Here is an 18765-nt window from a genome sequence, read left to right as displayed (position 1 = left end):
CTGCCTGCCCTGCCCCTCGAATCGGCCCCCAGAGGAAAACACGATTGTGTGCCCCATTGCTGACGCCGTGCGATGGCACTGCTGTTTTCTCAGGGTAGGGCTGTCACCCTCAACAGGCCTTCCAGGCCCCACTGGCCGTCTCAGCCTCACTCGGCCCCACTGTCCACTCACATGCTCCTCATTCATTTATTCAATCAACAAATATCTTTTTCCCACCCTGTGCCACCAGGACATAAATCATCCCTTTGCCCGGCCCACCCACACTGTAGATGCCTTGTATGCTGTCACTTCATAGCTGTCCGGGCGATCAGATGGTCTGCTGCGGTGTTGCAGAGCGTGCGTTCGAGGAAGCCTTATGTCCTCCACAATGGCCCCAAGTCGCAAGAGTGGTGATGCTGGCAATATGGATATGCCAACAAGAAGCTGGAAAGTGCTTCATTTAAGTGAAAAAATGAAAGATTTCAACTTAAAAAGGAAAGAAAAAAATCATACACTGAGGTTGTTAAGATGTACAGTGAGGATGAATTGTCCATCTGTGAAACTGTAGTGAAGGAGAAAGAAGTGTGTGCATAGTAGATGCAGGGTTCAGTGCTACCCGAGGTGCCAGGCATCACCTGGGGGTCTTGGAACATATCCCCCAGAGACAAGGGGGACCACTGGATACTGTCTTAGGTATATTGAGGAATTGTTAACTTTGCATAAATGTGATAATGTGAGAAAGTTTGCATATGTTTTTGGAAACAGACTGAAGTGTGTGGAATAGAAGGACGTGATGACTGAGGTTTGCTTTAAAATTCCTTAGGGGGAAAAAAGGCAAGATGAGACAAATATGGTAAAATCTTCATAATACTGGAATCTGGGCTATGGCTACGTGAGGGCCGATAATACAATATTCTGTACTTTCATATATGTCTTCAATTGTTCAACGTGGGACACTTTTAAATGCCTATTGAGATGATGCAACAACTTGAAGAATTAATGATGTAACATTAAATGAAAGCATCTACATCCAAAATGATTTGTAGAGTGCAATTAAAGTGCATATATTCTTTGCATAAAATATATTCTTTGTGAATATTCTTTGCGTATATTCTTTGCATAAAGTTCACGTGGAATATGGAAGAAAGAACCTGTCGCAGGGATTGTGACAAGGCCTTGAGACTGGAGTAATTTCTCTTTGCTGCTAGCATTTTCCTCAGTGTTGCTCTAAGGATTTTACCAGGAAGAAAATTTAGGGGAAACACATCAGAATGTGCTTGATTACAGGATGCTATTTTCCAAACAGGGAAGGCAGTGGAGGGGAATGGAATGAAAGATCTACTCTCGCAGGGAAATGTCTTCATTTTGGCCTAGTAGTAAACACACTAAAATCAAAAGTCTTGGTTCCATGGGAGCCTACCCCAGGGTCTCTGATTCTTCTCTGTGCCCAGAAGTGCCAATTGTCCTCACCCCACCCAGGATGTCCACCCAGGAGGAGTCACGCTGCAGGTTCTTACCGGAACTCTCCAGGAGTCATTCCTTTTGCAAAATCCAAACAAGGAAGACAGCAGGAAGCTGAGGGAGATGAGAAACGAGGTGAGTGAGGCATACATCACCCATCCTTGCAGCAGTGGGTTTGCAACCTGGGTGGTGGCTACTAGGATCCAGACCCAGCACCCAAATATCTGGAAGAGAAAAACATTAAAGAAGGGGCTTCAGTAGCTAGTGTGGGGCATATTTCCCTTTGCAGGGCGTCTCTTTTCTGTCTCTGGTTAATAGGTCAGATGAAGTTAGGAGGGAACCAAGAGGGAAATGAGAAGGAAGGTTGGCTCCCTGAGTCACGGTAGTCAGGTCCTATTGTTAGAAAATTCAAGGGGTTGATGTAGAGGTTGTGAACAGAGGGACTTTCAGCCAAGTTTGGCCTGAGGATGTGTTCTCTTGGCCCAAGCAGTGTTGGCATATACACTTTTAAACAATTCTGAATAAGTCGCCAACGTTTAAAACAGGATATTTCACATGGAAAATTCAGATTTGGGACATTGCTTTAGAAATCGATGGTTCTAGCCACAGGGTACCCATTTCCCAGGTCAGAGTAGGCTGAAATTTCCCCTTTAAAAGTACCTGAAGTCCTCAGTGGACCACATCCCCCAGCCCTACTAACCCCATACCCTGCTGTGGCACATTCCGTTTCTCGCTGACGCTGTGGAATAGTACTCTTTTCTCGGCTCCTTCTATCCACTGACAGTGCCTGCCTGGTGGCTCTGAGAACATTTCTGGTTTGGAGCCTCCAGATCATAGCATCTGACGCTCTGGGGCCGGCCACCAACTGCGCAATATAGTTCCAGGTCCATCACCTCTCAACTCTGTCCAGCTGTTTGTTATCTGCTTGGTGGAGAAACCAAAGCTCTGAGCTCTGCTTTTATTTGCCTTCAGGCTGGGCTTGCGCCCATGTTGGTGAGCTCAGGGGAGGGAGTGACATGACCAGCAGATGGCTGTCCAGCTAGGGGCTTGGAGGAAAGGGTTGGCACAGGCATCAGGTAGTTTTGTTTTCAGTTTGTCTCCAACTTTTTGAGTTCTTCTCCTTCCTGGGGCCTCCTTAGGAGGTCATTACAGCCCTCCTGGGTTCTCCCTCCTTTCTCCTGTTAAATCTGTGCTTTTAAGCCACATGGGCTGGCAATCTCCGGAACCCACGTCGAGCTCAGTCTCTCTGTGGCCCCACATACCCACCTGTCCAGTGCCTACCTCTGCTTGTATGTCCCTCTGCATTTGCGTAATCTCAAGAGTGAGTGTCTCATTAAAATGCGCACCTTAGGCAGCTCGCTTGCCTCACTCCCTTCCTTGTTCTTGCCCTAAAACTCCTTACATTTAACAGGTACAAAATCTGAACTTATTACCACTCCCCAATGCCTTCGGAATCCACTCTCCTCAACCCTTGCTGAAAATGATCCATCTGGGAGACAGAAAGTTGTAGGATGGGGAATGGGAGCACAGAGGCCTCCAGAGATAATGATACTATTCTATTTCCATTCATAGTGGGTACACAGGGGTTTATTTTTTATAAAGCAATAAAATAATCTTGAAAAAGAAGAGTCTATTGGATTGGGAGACCAGTGGAGGTTTGGGGTGATGGGGTGGGGGGCCAGGAATGACTCCTGAATTTGTGATTTGGAGGAATTATATTACCATGTTTTAAAGCTTTCTATAAAAGTTAGGTAATCAAAAGAGTTGTCAGCGCAGGTGACTCACATTTTTGCCTGTCTCAGGAGACAACTCGTCTCCTTCCCTAGTTCTGTTGCCTTTTCCCCATAAATTTTAGAATCAGCTTGTCAACGTCTACAATATCTATCTGCTGGGATTCTTATTGTGTTAAATCTCTGGATGAATTTGGGGAGAATTGTCATCCTTACTATGTTGAGTCTCCTAATCCACAAACATGATGTGTTTCTCCAGTTATTAAGGTGTTCTCTGACTTCTTTGATCAATCGCTTGTAGTTTTTAGCATACAGTGGCTGTATACATCTTGTTACATTTATGCCTAAGTATTTCATTTTGGGGGAGCTATTGTAAATATTCTTGCTTTTAGAAAATTTTATTTCTCGATTGTCCTTTGTTAGTAGATAGCAATATAATTTATTTTTTATGTGTTGACATTGTATCCTGCAACTTGCTAAGGTTACTTATTAGTTTATTAGTTAGTTTATAGTTATTATTAGTTTATTATTAGTTTAAAGAGGATTTTTGTTGTTGTTCTTTGGTATATTGTTAGCCATTAATATTTCCTCTTCTGTAAAGTTTTTGTTGTTTTTATCGGTTACATTTTTTAAATAGATTTTTCTTATTGACTTACAGGAATTCTTGCTGATAGCGTGGATCTCACTGACTGTCATAAACATTGCACATATATTCTGCTGGCACTCACATATTTTATGGTGTCCTTTGAAGAACTAAGTCCTTAACTTTAATGCCGTTGAATATGTCAGTCTTTTCCTTTATTGACTTTGCTTTTTATTAAGTTTAAGAAATCTTTCTCTACCTTGAGTCACGAAGATATTCTTGCACCCCAGACTTTTCCTCTGGGATAATTTTCTTTCTTCCTGAATTGCAGCCTTTAGTAGTCTCTTTAATGAAGGTCAGTTGGAAGTCGTCAGTTTGATTTGTTAGAAAACGTCCTTAAATTTCCCCTGACAATTATTTTCTCTCAGCACTTCCAAGATATATTCCCGCTGTGTTCTATATTTTTCCACATTATTCTGTTGTATTCTGGCTTCCACTGTTGCTGTTGAGAGGCCAGCTGTCAGCTGACCTGTTGCTCTGCAGGAATTTGTCTTTGATATTTGGCTGCATTCAGAGTCTTCGCTCTGTCTTTGGTGTTCTGTGCTTTGTGAAATAGTGATACGAGGTGTTGAGATGCGGATATCTTTTCATTACTTCTGCTTAGTATTCATTGTACATTCAATATCTGAAAATTCCCCCACTTGGTCTTAGTAGCTTGATTCTGCAGTTACTTCCATTAACTTCAATTCCTGTTCACTTGTTTCTTCCTATGTGTGGTGAGTTTTCATTGGGAGCTCATGTCTGTGGAGGTAGCTCAGTTCTGAACGATGTATTAGAGTCTTTCTAGACCAAACACTTACTTTTTTTTTGATGGAGTCTTTCTCTGTCATTCAGGCTGGAGTGCAGTGGTGCAATCATGGCTCACTGCCGCCTCCAACTCCTGGGCTCAAGTGGTCCTCCCATTTCAGCCTCCCAAGTAGCTAGTACTACAGCCACACACCACAACGCCTGGCCAATTTTAATTTTATTTTTTGTAGAGACAGGGCCTTGCTATGTTGCCCAGGCTGGTCTTGAACTCTTGGCCTCAAGCAATTGTCCTGCCTTAACCTCCCAAAGTGCTGGGATTATAGGTGTGAGCCATTGTGCCCGACCTTCACTCCCTTCTGTGTATCTCAGCCAAAAGATACACAACTTCAGGTTCTGCTTCTCAAAGTATGTCCCTGGTTTTCTGGGACTAACAGTTTGTACCCTACAACTGGCCAATAAATAGATATAGATATGTCACCCTGTCCCTTCTCAGGCTTCCACTGTGGTTGTCCTGAGGAAAAAAAACACTTTTGGATTTATGGGCTGTTAAGGAGAAAAAGGTAAAAGGAAATGAAAAGCCAGACTAGAATAGGAAGGTGACCACAAGGCAGAGACTCCTCGGCAAGGAATTCAAGCAGCAGAAGGTATCAGATGGCAGTTCTCTGGACTTTCCAAGGGAGTCAGAGTTGTCATGTGGACTAAACGAGACGGTCTGAGTGGGAGCATCTTATAAACTGTAAAGTACCTGGTCAATGTGAGGAGGTGGTGGTGGGAAACACCTCCAGCAGCCTGGCCGTCTGTGTCACTCACTGCTGTATTCCTGGTGCCCAGCCCAGGGTCTGAAAAAATAGGTGGGGAGGGAGGGACATCAAAGTACATTCTTTTGAATGAATCTGCAATGACACCACCACCTCCTCACATTCACCAGGTACTTTACAGTTTATAAGATGCACTCACTCTGACTGTCTCATTTAGTCCATGCAGCAACTCTAACTCCCTTGGCAAGACCAGAGAACTGCCATTTGCTACCTTCTGCTGCTTACTGCCAGCTCACCTGTGCCAGGCGTGGGGCCAGCAACGGCACCTGGGCCCCATTTTGCCAGCCAGTGTCTGCAGAGGGGTCGCAGTCCCCTTCCTGCCATCAGAAGCTGCCCTGGCCAGATGTAGCCATATGCACGTTACTTACATTTGCACATTTAATCTTCGCCATAGTCCAGGAGGTGATGCTGTCCTGGAGGGGACTGGGGCCCAAGGTCACACAGGCAGGACATGGTGCTGCCTGGACATGGTGTAAGACACTTGTGGGTCTCCCCCCAAAACCAGATTTCACACCTGAGGGCAGGGGCAGGTAGAGGCTCCCAGAATGTGCCCAGAGGGTGACCTGCCAGAGCCTCAGCCAAGGTTGGCTTGGGGAATTAGGAGTCTTGATGGGACATCATGCCCGCAGTGCCACGGAGCCCATCAGTGGCCTCCTCTCTTTAGGTTCCAGCTATGGCTTAGGGATCCCTGTCCTACCTTTCATGACATGCCAGGGGTCCCTGAGCATTTGGGAATCTACTCAAATGCCGTGGGAGCCTTCCTGCAATGGCTTTAGTGTTGCAGAATCAATGTTGTACGGAAGAAAGTCACCTCCTATTTCCACACCCCTCTAGCTCCTAAACAGTAGGAGGAACCACAGCCAAGGACTACAGGTGGATGTAAACCCAGTAGTAGAGTTTGTTATCTCATTTCTGTCTCAAGTAGACTAGGTTGGATTCCTTTTAGGTGTGGAATCTTTGAGTATTTGTTTTTACTTTTTAATTAAAACTCATACTTAGTTTTCCAGATTTCCTGGTGGCCTAAACTGCCCTCTCATTTTAATGCTTATTTGTGTATTTTCTCAGAGCAGGAGATATTTTTTAGTGGTTGGGACTGGCCCTCAAAGTGGAGAAATATTTGATTGCAGTGAGCCATTTAGAGTGAGTATATTTCAAGTATAACTTTGGCAGAATCCTTTTTTTTTTTTTTCAAATAAGCAAATACACACAGTCATGTATACATTTCCCAAAAGGCTGAACTTAAACTTGAAAGGACTTCCTAAGGAAGGATGGAGCTTAACAATAGGTGTGTTAACCCATTCTTCTCTAGAACACGGAGAAGAGCCTCCTATATTTAGAAAGTTAGTTAAGAGTAGAATATAAGAACTGGGGTAATAACCCCCAGATTGGAGTCCAGGAAGAAATGGCTGATGCCAGGTTTGGAGAGGGAGGTTGAGCCTGGATGTTACCACAGCAGATGGTGAGAAAACTTCCAAAGGCTACTGAGGTCTGGTCAAAAGGACTCAGCAGCCTCCTGCTGGCCAAAGATGGGAACACATGAGCTTCTTATCACTGCAATGGATTGGAATGCACTAAGTTGAAATCCACAAGTTCAAAATGATACTTAAAACAAAAACTTCTGTGGTCACTTTTGGAGGATGCTTATTATTTTGAAAACTGTTTTAAAAGAAAAAGAAGCAAGCAAAAAATATGATATGGGGCAAAGAGCTTATTAAAAACATAGATACAGCTGGGCGCAGTGGCTCACACCTGTAATCCCAGCACTTGGGGAAGCTGAGACCGGTGGATCACCTGAGGTCAGGAGTTCGAGACCAGCCTGGCCAACATGGTGAAACTCTGTCTCTACTAAAAATACAAAAATTAGCCGGGCGTGATGCTGGGCGCCTGTAATCCCAGCTACTCGGGAGGCTGAGGCAGGAGAATTGCTTAAACCCGGGAGGTGGAAGTTGCAGTGAGCCGAGATTGCGCCATTGCACTCCAGCCTGGGTGACAAGAGCAACACTCCATCTCAAAACAAACAAACAAACAAATAAAAAACAACCATGGATAGCTGAGCACCACCCTCTGGGCAGCACTGTGAGTCCTGCTCCTCCTAGAACCCTTTGCGGAATTCAAGAAAGTCTGAGGGTCAGGTTCCTGCCCAAAGATTCTGCTTGAACAGGTAAGGGAGGCTGCATTGTTGAAAGCTCCCCAGGCAGGGTGGCCAGGGCTGAGGAAGCCTGAGGCCAGCTCTCTGCCTCCACTCTCACCCTCAATCCACGCACCAGGCAAGAGCGTTCCTCCTGGGTTTGAATCCCAGCTCTGCCTGGTGGCAAGGTCATTGAACTCCCCTGTGCCTCTGTGTCCCTGTCCATCAAATAGAGGAGGTGGGGGTCTCGCTGGCCCCTCTATCATCCGGTCCTCATGAGGGCTTAACAAGCTTCTCTGGCACATGGTGAGTGTTGGCCAAAATAACCATAACCATTTGGAATGGCACAGAGGGCAGGAGGGGAGGTTCCCTGAGAAAGACCCAGAGAAGGAAATATCCCTAAGGGATGGGAAGTTCACTCCTGGGACAGAGGGGAGGGAGACCAATCAGCTGGATTGGCGAGATAGCATTGAGATGGGAAAGAATAAGGAGGATAGCCTCTGGGGAGAGTGGATCTGCTCCATTGCACAGAGCAGCTGGAAGCCTCTCATGGGCAGGTGGGGGCTGCTACAGGGGCTGGACTGCTGCTGAGAAGTGAACTTTACACACTGTGACAGACACTACCCAAGTAATGACTCCATGGGAAGGGCAAATGAGGTGTTAAGAAGATGCGTGCTCTCAGGTCAGTGTGGCAGGGCTTTGGGCTGTGGCTGGGAAGTATGGGTTTGGGCTGGGGCAGAGGAGGAGCTGAGAAATGGGGAGGAGCACCAGGGGCGGGTAGCCTGGTGGCAGGTTTTTCTGCATAGCCGGGCATTGTCTCAGCAAGGCAGGTTTCATGCACTGCCAACCCCAGATTCCTTTTCTACTACTTGTCTTCTTTTCCATGACAGCTTTGCCTCTCCTTCCCTTCTCTGGTACTCGGGTGACCACAGGCTGTACCAGGAAGCCTCAAAAAATTCCAGCTGGGAGAAAAAGGCCCAAATCCAGATGGACAAGTATCATGTCATCAGCACACCAGGCAGCAGGGGTCTCCTGGTCCCACCAAGGTCCCAGGAGGACTGACCTCCATGAAGGACACACACGGGCATTGCCCACAGAGGGAACCCGGATGCCGCGAAGTCTCCCTTTGACAGTGTAATGTTTCAAGATGAAGGAAACTACTGATGCTCGCATTCAGGCGCACCCAGTACATGCTGCTTCCCAGGGTCTCTTGTCCATTATATACCTCCCTTGTTAAACATTGTGGTTAAATACATATCACAAAATTAACCATCTTAGCCATTTTTGGGTGCACAGTTCAGTGGCATTAATATTCGTTCACATTGTCCTGCAACCATCACCGCCATCCATCTCCAGAACTCTTTCCATCTTGCAAAACAGAAACTCCACTCTAAACAACTCTCTATTCTTCCGTCCCCCGAGCCCCTGGCAACTACCATTTACTCTCTGTCTCTATGGATTTGCTCACTCTAGGTGCCTCATATACATGGAATCAGGCAGCGTTTGCCCTTTTGTGATTGGCTTATCTCACTTAGCATAACGTCCTCAAAGTTCGTCTGTGTTGTAGCATGGGTTAGAATTTCTTTCTTTTTCAGGGCCAAATAATATTTCACTGCACATGTATGGCAATTGTGTTGATCCACTCACCTGCTGCCGACCTCTTGGGTTGCTTCCACCTTTCCACTGTTGTGAATAATGCTGCTGTGAACATGAGTGTCCAAATAGCTCTCTGATACACATGCTTTAAAAGGAAAAAAACATGACCGGGCACGGTGGCTCATGCCTGTAATCCCAGCACTTTGGGAGGCCGAGGTGGGTGGATCACCTGAGGTCAGGATTTCGAGACCAGCCTGGCCAACATGGCAAAACCCCATCTCTACTAAAAATACAAAAATTAGCTGGGTGTGGTGGCACATGCCTGCAATTCCAGCTACTCAGGAAGCTGAGACAGGAGAATCACTTGAACCTGGGAGGCAGAGGCTGCAGTGAGCCGAGATCACACAACTGCATGCCAGCCTGGGTGACAGAGTGAGACTCCATCTCAAAATAAATAAATAAATAAAATAAAATAAAAATCAAGGGGAAAAAAGCTGGGCATGGTGGCTCACACCTATAATCCCAGCACTTTGGGAGGCCGAGGTGGGTGGGTCACTTGAGCCCAGGAGTTCAAGACTAGCCTGGGCAACATAGTGAGACCCCATCTCTACAAAAAATACAAAAATTAACTGGGCATGGTGATGCATACCTGTAGTCCCAGCTACTTGGGAGCCTAAGGTGGGGGGATTGCTTGAACCCAGGAGGTGGAGGTTTCAGTGAGCCAAGATCGCACCACTGCACTCAAGTGTGGGCAACAGAGGAAGACTCTGTCTCAAAAAAAAAAAAAAAAAAGAAAAGAAAAGGAAAAAACAAGACAAGGCCATCCTGGGGCTGTGCTTCAGACCCATCAGGCAGTTCCCACGCAAACTGCCTGAAGAGTCACAGCTCCGTTAAACAGATGTGCCGATGTTCCCGCCACCGTGGCATCCCTCGGGAGTTGGGTGCTGTTCATTCAAAATGCCTCAAATCCAGGGAGATTTTAATGGCTTAGGATGAAACCACATAGTGGGAATTAGAGCTGTTATTAGTTTTTAACCTGTTTTAAGCTCATTGTAAAAATAATGTTAACAGTAAAGACGTTTTATCTACGGCATGTTCCTTCCCAGGCCTCATCGTTATGCATATACCTTTTTTATAAGGTTGTAAATTATGGTGAACATACATTTTGTATTCTACTTTATATATATATATATACACACATAAATATATATATACATATGTACATAAACATACATACATATGTATGTATTACATGGCTTAATGATATAGTTGATTCTTGTTATTTGTAGTAGCTATGTTTCGTAAACTCCCAGTGAACACTTAATTAGCAAATAAAATACTTCCCTACACTCCGCAGTTCAACCTGGGATACTTCCAAACACCAAGTCACCGTGCCCTGAATCATGGAGGGAGAATTTTCGCCTTCTGTGGCTTTAAGACTGGCAGGAAATTGCCAGCCCAGTCCCCTTGGGCCTCCAGTGAGGGCCCCTGTCTCATCCAGAGGAACAGTGCTGGCAGGAGCTCCCATCGCACCTGCTCCTGGCAGAACCAGTCACACAAGGGGGTCCTTGACAGCTGTGAGCGCTCCAAGGACGGGGCTGGCAGTGCCCCGGGCCTCCTGGGGAAGTGAAGTCCGAGAGGGGCCAGGAGTCAGGGCCAGGCCTCCCCTTCCTGCGCTCTCCTCCCCCAGGACCACATCAGCCCATTCAGATGGACTGCCCCAGCTTTTTATTAAACAGCACATATTTACAATGTCACATAAAATGGATTAATTAGAACATTCTTTTCTATCTAATATTTAAAGGTCTTGTTTTCTAGTCCCTTTAATAAAAAAAAAGGACAAAATTAAACAGTGAGCATTTTGGGGGCATTTTCCCCTTTTTTCTACCTGTGTACCTTAGAAAAGTTAGAAAGTACAGAAAGGCAGTAAAGCAGACAGGCAAAGGCATCCTGGGCCCCCAGTGGCCCCGAGGCCGGGCTCCCACTCACCCTGGCCTCCTGCCTGATTTCTTCTTTCCCACTCTCCGTGTTCGGCCCAGTTGCATGGATTAACTTCATATCCCTTCCCAGGTCCCCAGGAAGTTTTCAGATGAGCCCTGGACTCGGGCTTAGGGGAAGTCCCCATTCCCTCCTCTTCTCCCAGGAACCCACAGACATTTTTGTGACCGGTAATCATGTTCCTGCCTTTCTTTAGGCCCCAGGTCACTTAGTCCTGATTGATTGATTGCCTGCTCTGCTTCCCCCAGCCCACCCCCAGCCTATCTATGACCAGACCCTGCAAGGCAAGGGCCAGTGTCACCAATGTCACCTCCTCCAGGAAGCCACCCTTGACTACCAAGCCCCCAGCACACCTCCACTTTCATTGGGTCACTCTCCACTTTCATTGTCTCTTTGTCTCTTCCCTGCCTCCTGCCAGGACCCTGAGCTCCTGGAGGCAGCACCATGCCCTGAGGTCCCTGTGTCCCTGGAGTACAGCATGGAGCCTGGCATAAAGCAGACGTTTGATACGTGTCGCTCACCCACTCAAGAAAGGAGAAGGCAGCTGCTGGACATGCCACTCACTAGCAACTCACAGCTTCAGCTTCCTGGGACAGATGCCTGTGAAGGTGGCATCACCTGGTGCCTTCTGGGTCTTCCTGTGGCCCAGCCTCAGATCCCGTTCCTGTCAGGAGCCTGGACCAGATGGGGACAGATGCTTATTTGTTTCGTCCCCACCCATTTCCTGCTCCATGACCACCCAGCCCCTAGACATTCTCCCAGTAGGGAGCAATCTTCCCTCTGAACTTCCCGGGAAGACTTTTTCCCACCTGTCTGCCCCCTCCCCGACCCCACCTGCACCCCTCGTCATCCTGAGACACCCTACCTCCCTGGTACCTAGGATGGACTACACAAAAATGTACTGTCAGAGAGGATGGCACTCAGATACACACACTCCTGCCACACCTCCCCCAGTGTCACTGCGGCAGAGACAGGGTCCCTATGGGCAGATGGGGGAAGCTGCGAACAGTGCCGAGGTAGAGAAGCAAAGCACAGAAAATCCAGCCCAGTTGAGGGGCTGAGGTCTAAAGATTCTGGAGTCCCAGACCCATGATACCCGGCCCCACTGAGGCTGCACTCTGAGGCCCAGCTAGTATTTTCTAGGAACAGCTTGTCAGGGGCCAGGAGACTGGAAGTGGCTGCAGGGAGCTGGTGCTGTGGAAGGTGGGTAGGAGCTGGCCCTGCTCCACCAGGTGGGGCCTGTGTGGGGCCTGAGCAGCTGTCCCTTATGGCCGAGATGGGGAAGGCCTGACCAGGTGATGACTGAGGGACAGGCTGGTCTCTTCAGGAGGTGATGGGGGCCTGAGGCTGGGGGCTGGCTGGCAGGAATGGATGAGGCAGGGGAGGGGCTGGAGAGAGATGGGGCCAGGAGGTGAGGGGGCAACTGCTGGGGCCCTCAGAACTCCTCCCAACTCTGGCCCTTGGCCCTTCACTTGCTAGTCTGGACAACAATCTAGAAGCCTCTCCTGACCCCCACAGATCTGCCCTGCCCAGGGGAAAGTTCTCCGGGGAAAAAGCCCCTGGGAATGGCGGAAGGAAGCAGCGCTTGTAATTAACAAGGCTCCTTCTCTGGGGTTCGCCCCGGGTCCAGCAGGTCCGACTGCCTGGGCCCTCTCCCTGAGGCTCCACCATAGCAGCCGGCGGCTTCCTTCAGGGCACCCGTCATTTCTGTGGGCCCTCCAGGCGGGCTTGCCTTCTGGTAGTGTGCCTGGTTGTCTGTCTTGGCTGAGTGGACAGGGAAGGGAAGGCTGTTTGTGGTCTGGCTGCATGGTCAGGGAAAGACCAGGGCTGGAAATTCAGACACGGGCAGAGCGGGGCGTGGATGCGGGACTGGGCCAGCTGGTTCTGAGTGTCTCTCTGCTCCGTGATGCGGGCTCCCTCGGCATCTGGGTCCTTGCTAGATTCTTGCAGTGGAGGACTTGGAGGGAGGCTGGGATGTTAGGAGAGGAGTGGGGCTTCCTGCCACCTTTTCCAGGCTTTGCCACTGTCTCTCCAGCAGCAGCAGCAGCAGTAGTCGCTGGAGATGAGGGTCCTTGTGCCCTTTCTTTGGGGTGACCACTGTCTTCCAGCACCCCCGCACGGGTCTGGGCGCCAGTGAGGCAGGGATGGCCCCATCTAGAGGTTTGAGCATCAGCCCGGGTTGCCCTTCTGTCCCTGACTCTGGGGGTGGGTGGCAGCCGCTGCCAGTGATTATTCTTCTCTGGGTTGTTCAGCACCCCGTTTCTGCTGTTTCTGCCTTCCAGCGACTGTGTCAACAAGCCCCTGTACTGAATCCCCTCTGTGTGACATACCTGTCGTGGCTTCTGTTTCCTGCTGGACTGTGACGGGCACAACACCCTTTATTGGTTTCCTTGGCTGTTCTCCATCTCTCTCGTTAGCCATCGGGCTCCACGAGGCAGGGGCCATGTCTGTCTTGTTCATTTTTGTATCACCAGTGCTTGGCAGACAGACAGTAGCTGCTCAACAGATACTGGTGAATGAATACGTGGGATTTAAGTCTTCCTTTTTCCTTACATCTTGACTTTATATTTGTTAACTTCCTGGTCCTAGACAGTCCTCATCTGAACAAGCAAATGTGTGACCCCTCAATCTAAGCCCCTCAAGAATGTCAAGCTCCTCCTTGAGTCAGCTTGCCTTGATGCCATTCTGGCTCCTGGGGCCTCCGGGCAGCTGTGGCTGTGCAGCCCCTGCTTTTCACCTGCCTCCTGCCCTAGGGTGCTGGTTGCACACTCAGTGTGTGTTAGTTTCACCATTCCTTCAGTAGAGGCCTATACCTAACCCTATCCCTTGATGACTGTCTTATTTTTGTATCCCCCAGGAGCAGAGCATAGAGTAGTAGCATCTCAATAAACACTTCCTGACTTAATAATTGGTCTTGTAAGAGATCTTATAATATTTGTCTTATAAGAGGGCTTATAATATTTGTCTTATAAGAGATCTATGATTTTTTTTAACTTTTGTTTTACATTCTGGGGTACATGTGCAGGATGTGCAGGTTTGTTACATAGGTAAATGTGTGTCATGGGAGTTTCTTGTACAGATTATTTCATCACCCAGGTATTAAGCCTAGTACCTGTAGTATCTCCCATTCTGTAGGTTGCCTGTTTACTCTGTTGATAGTTTCTGTTAGTTATTTTTTCCTGATTCTCTCCCTCCTCCCACCCTCCACTCTCCTGTAGATTCCAGGGTGTGTCATTCCCCCTGTGTGTCCATGTGTTCTCATCACTTAGCTCCTACTTATAAGTGAGAACATGTGGTATTTGGTTTTCTATTCCTGTGATAGTTTGCTATAGATAATGGCCTGCAGCTCCATCCATGTCCTTGCAAAGGACATGATCTCATTCTTTTTTTATGGCTGCATAGTATTCCGTTATGTATAGGTACCACATTTTCTTTATCCAGTCTATCACTGATGGGCATTTAGGTTGATTCTGTGTCTTTGCTATTGTGAATAGTGCCTCAATGAACTTATGTGTGCATGTGTCTTTAAAAAAGAATGATTTATACTCCTTTGGGTGTATACCCAGTAATGGGATTGCTCTGTCTTTAGGTCTTTGAGGAATTGCCACACTGTCTTCCACAATGGTTGAACTAATTTACCCTACTACCAACAGTGTAAAAGTGTTCCTTTTTTTCCACAACCTCACCAGCATCTGTTATTTTTTGACTTTTTATTAATAGCCATTCTGACTGGGGTGAGATGGTATCTCTTTGTGGTTTTGATTTGCATTTCTCTAATGATCAGTGATGATGAGCTTTTTTTCATATGATTATTGGCTGCATGTGTGTCTTCTTTTGAGAAGTGTCTGTTCATGTCCTTTGCCCACTTTTTAATGAGGTTTTTTTTTTCTTGTAAGTTTGTTTAAGTTCCTTATAAATACTGGATATTAGACTTTTGTCAGATGCATAGTTTGCAAAACTTTTCTCCCATTCTGTAGGTTGCCTGTTTACTCTGTTGATAGTTTCTTTTGCTGAGCAGAAGCTCTTCAGTTTAATTAGGTCCCATTTGAGACCTGCACTTTCTAATAAGAGGTCCAGTGACCACCAACAACAAAGTAGTAGGGGCTGACATCATGGAGCACTCACTCACCCTGTCCTGACATGTCCTGTGAAGTCTGTATCCAAACCCTGCAGCTGTCTTACAGGATCCTTGTTTCTCTTTCCTGTTACTCTTTCCATTGTTGAGGAAACTGCTGCTTAGAGTGGTTAAGTAACCTGCTCAGGGTCTCACAGCGATGAGGCAGCAGAGCCAGCCAGGCTTTAAACCCCATCCTGACTGATTCTATTTTACTGAACCTGAATACACTATGGTCTCCCAGAGTAGGGGCTGGGCCTGGTGGAAAAAGGCCAGGATGGCCATAGGCAGCGTGGGTGGCCACAGGCCGTGTGGGAGGCTCAGACCTGACTCTCATCCCAGGGCCCCTCTCATCTTCCCTCCTGGGAGGCCTTGCTCTTTCCCAGCCCGAGGCCTTCCCTTTTCCTGTGTTCTCCCTTCCTTGTCTTCCAGGGAACACCCTCAGGAATCATTCCAACCAGACCCAGGTGTCCCGTGGGCACAGAGGTTGGTGGCTCCCATGTCCTGCAGGAGAACAGGAGGGAAGGAAGAGCAGCGTCCTGCTGGAGCCTGGCCCAGGTTGGGAAGAGGCTGCGTGGTGGTGAAAGGAGTGAACACAGGGAAAGAAGCAAAAAAGGCAGAAGTGTGAAAGGCAAATGATGAAATAAAACTGGGGTAAATTGAGTTAACTTTTGCTGCTCCTGGAAGTATGGAGAGCTGACAGGGGGACAGAGGAAAGCAAGGGAGATGATTTTTCCTTTTGGAAAACTCACCTTCTAAGGAAATGTTAGAAGGAAGGGGAAGATACTTGCCTGAGTCCAGGCCTAAGAAGAGCCCCAGTTCCTTCCTGCATACCCACTGAGTGACTTTAGTCCACACGGAGCCCTAGGGGCTCCTGGGAGGCCCATAGGACTGGCTTCACTGAACTTCAAACAGGATCTTTAAACAGAGTAGAAGCAGCCGCCGGTTGGAATGAAGGCGATACTGGCCATTTGGGTAAGACATGATAAACGTGTCAAGCTGGAATAGCTCAGGATGAACTTCTAAGACCTCAGAGGATTTCCCTCTGACCCACATGCAGGCAAGTTAAGCAGCTCAAAGGAAAACATCCAACATCGAAATGCTTGCATCATCTCCCCTTTTAACTTTCTGAGCCTCTAGAAATCTTCTTAGCTGTTTCTTCTTAACAAGTCAAAAATCTCATAAGTCAACTAGTGACAAGGTTGACAGATAAAGGAATTTACTGGACTCCTGTTCATAAAGCATTTACCTGGTCACAGCCACCAGGTGAGCTTGCAGCTTCCACCTTTCAGCTTGTAAAATAGCTGATGGGTTGGCTTGCACCACACAGGTAATGGTGTGGTCATCCCCCAGCACCTGTAGACAGCTGGCCCAGAGCAGGGCAGGTCTGTGAGCTGCACCTTCCCTAGGCTTCTCCAAGGCACACACACTTGGTGCGTGAAGGAGAGAGAAAATAAATGGATGTCTGTTCTCATCTTAACAGTCATCCATTCAAAAAATTCACCAGTAAACTGCATAAAACATGAACTTTAATGCTACAATCTCATACGTTGCTAGTGGGAATGTAAAATGCAAAAGTTATTTTCCGGCCACTCTGTAAAATAGTTTGTCAGTTTCATAATAAAACACACACTTATTACACCCAGCAATCATACAGGGCATTTTCCCCAGAGAAGTGAACATTACACCCACACAAAAGGCTGCACACGAGTGTTGACAGCAGTTTTATTTGGAGCAGCCAAGAACTGGAAACAAGCAAACTGTTTCTCAATAGGTGGATGGTTGAATGAACACCAGTGAATCCATTCCACAGAATGCTACACAGCAGTAAGCAGGAGTGAGCTACGGATGCCGCCGCAGCTCAGATGGGCTCCAGAGCATCACGCTGCGTGGAAGAAGCCAACCTTAAAGCTCACATGCTGCGTGGTTCCACTGATTTGCAGGACTTAGGAAAATAAAATTATAGAGATGGAAGTAATGGCTTTCAGGGGTCTGTTTAGAAAGGGGTGAGGGAGGCCAGGACACGGGAGGGGCACCCTAAAAGGCTACTGCAAGGGAGCTCTTTGTGGTGAGTGGCAGGCGGCTCTGTGTCTTGATGCGGTGGTGATTCCCCGAATCCTCACAAGTGAGAAAAGTGGAGATGCAAGGCCCCAAGGCAACTTCCTGGCTCTGATACTGTACTATCCTTAGTAAAGACGCAGCCACTGCGGGAAGCTGGGGATGGTGCAGAAGGCCTGTCTGAGCTATCTCTGAAACTTCCTATGAATCTCTAATTACCACAAAATAAAGAGTTTAAAAATGTGAATTTAGTGACAAAGACTTGAAAATAAACTATTTTAGGCAGCAATCTATGAGAGCAAGCTCAGGGGGACCAAGGCGGTAGAAACTGCAAATTCCCTGGGGCCTGGCCCATCATAGTCTGTCATCATCAAGAAACACAGAGGAGCCAGCCGGGCCAGCTGGGTGGCTCAGGGCCTAGGGGAGCCGGGGGAACAGCCCAGGCCTCTGAGTCCCTGTCTGAATCTGCTTTCCTGGCGTTTCTGGCCCTTTGTTCATGTGGAAGGTCAGCAGCATGGGCCTGCTCTCAAGTTCCCTGGAGGGGAAGGTCCTCTTTGGGCTGCCCCCACCACGGACAGCATCTGAATCCCATGGCTGGATTTCACATTCTCTGACTCTCTTTGCTGGCCTGGTTTTACAACCCACTCTCTGAACTCACATCCTTAGGAAAACATAGGCCTGTCCATGAGGCCTTAGGCCCTGAGACAGAATCTGCTGGGCCCCCAAAGCCTGGTGCTTTGGGGTCAGCCCCAGTGGCAGCAGCGGCTGCACCCTGAGGAGACTGAGGCAGAGAGGAGCCTGTGGTAGACTGATTCTGCATTCGCCTCTCCAGCCAGCACGTCTTCTATGGGATCAGAATCACCCACCCACCTTGACATTCTCCCCTTCTCCCATTTACCTCCCCATCCTTCACTCTGGATATAAGGCACACATGATTCTAGTTCTGTAGTAGGAACGCTCACTTACGGGAAAAGCAGGTGCAGAATGGCAGGTCCAGAATAACCCCATCAAATAGATATGTGCACATATATAAGTGTAGGCACAAATATGGATTATATAATATTTATTTCTGTGCTTTCTCAATTTTTGATAATGAATAGGATTACACATGAATTAAAAATAAATTAAGTTGTAATGAGGAAACATTAGACAAGACCAAATGGAAAGACATTGTACAAAAATAACTTTTCAAAAGGGTCAAGCTAAAGACTGAGGAACTGTCCCAGATTAAAGGAGATGAGGAGCTAGGACAGCTAAACGCAATGTGGGATCCTGGCCAGGACCTTGGAGCAGAGAAAGGATCTTAGTGGGGAAATGAGCACACTGGAGAAAGGTTTATAGAATGCTTGATAGCACAGTATCAGTGTTAGTTTCCTGATTTCAAGAGTTGTACCATGGAAGATGTGGGCATTAGGGGCAGCTGAGTGAAGAATACACGGAACTTTCTGTACTATTACTGCAGCTTTACTGTAAATCTAACATTACTTAACAAT

Source organism: Pongo abelii, chromosome 12, assembly GCF_028885655.2.
Source record: "Pongo abelii isolate AG06213 chromosome 12, NHGRI_mPonAbe1-v2.0_pri, whole genome shotgun sequence".
NCBI classification, from domain to species: domain Eukaryota; kingdom Metazoa; phylum Chordata; class Mammalia; order Primates; family Hominidae; genus Pongo; species Pongo abelii.
Note: the sequence above shows the minus strand (reverse complement) of the source record.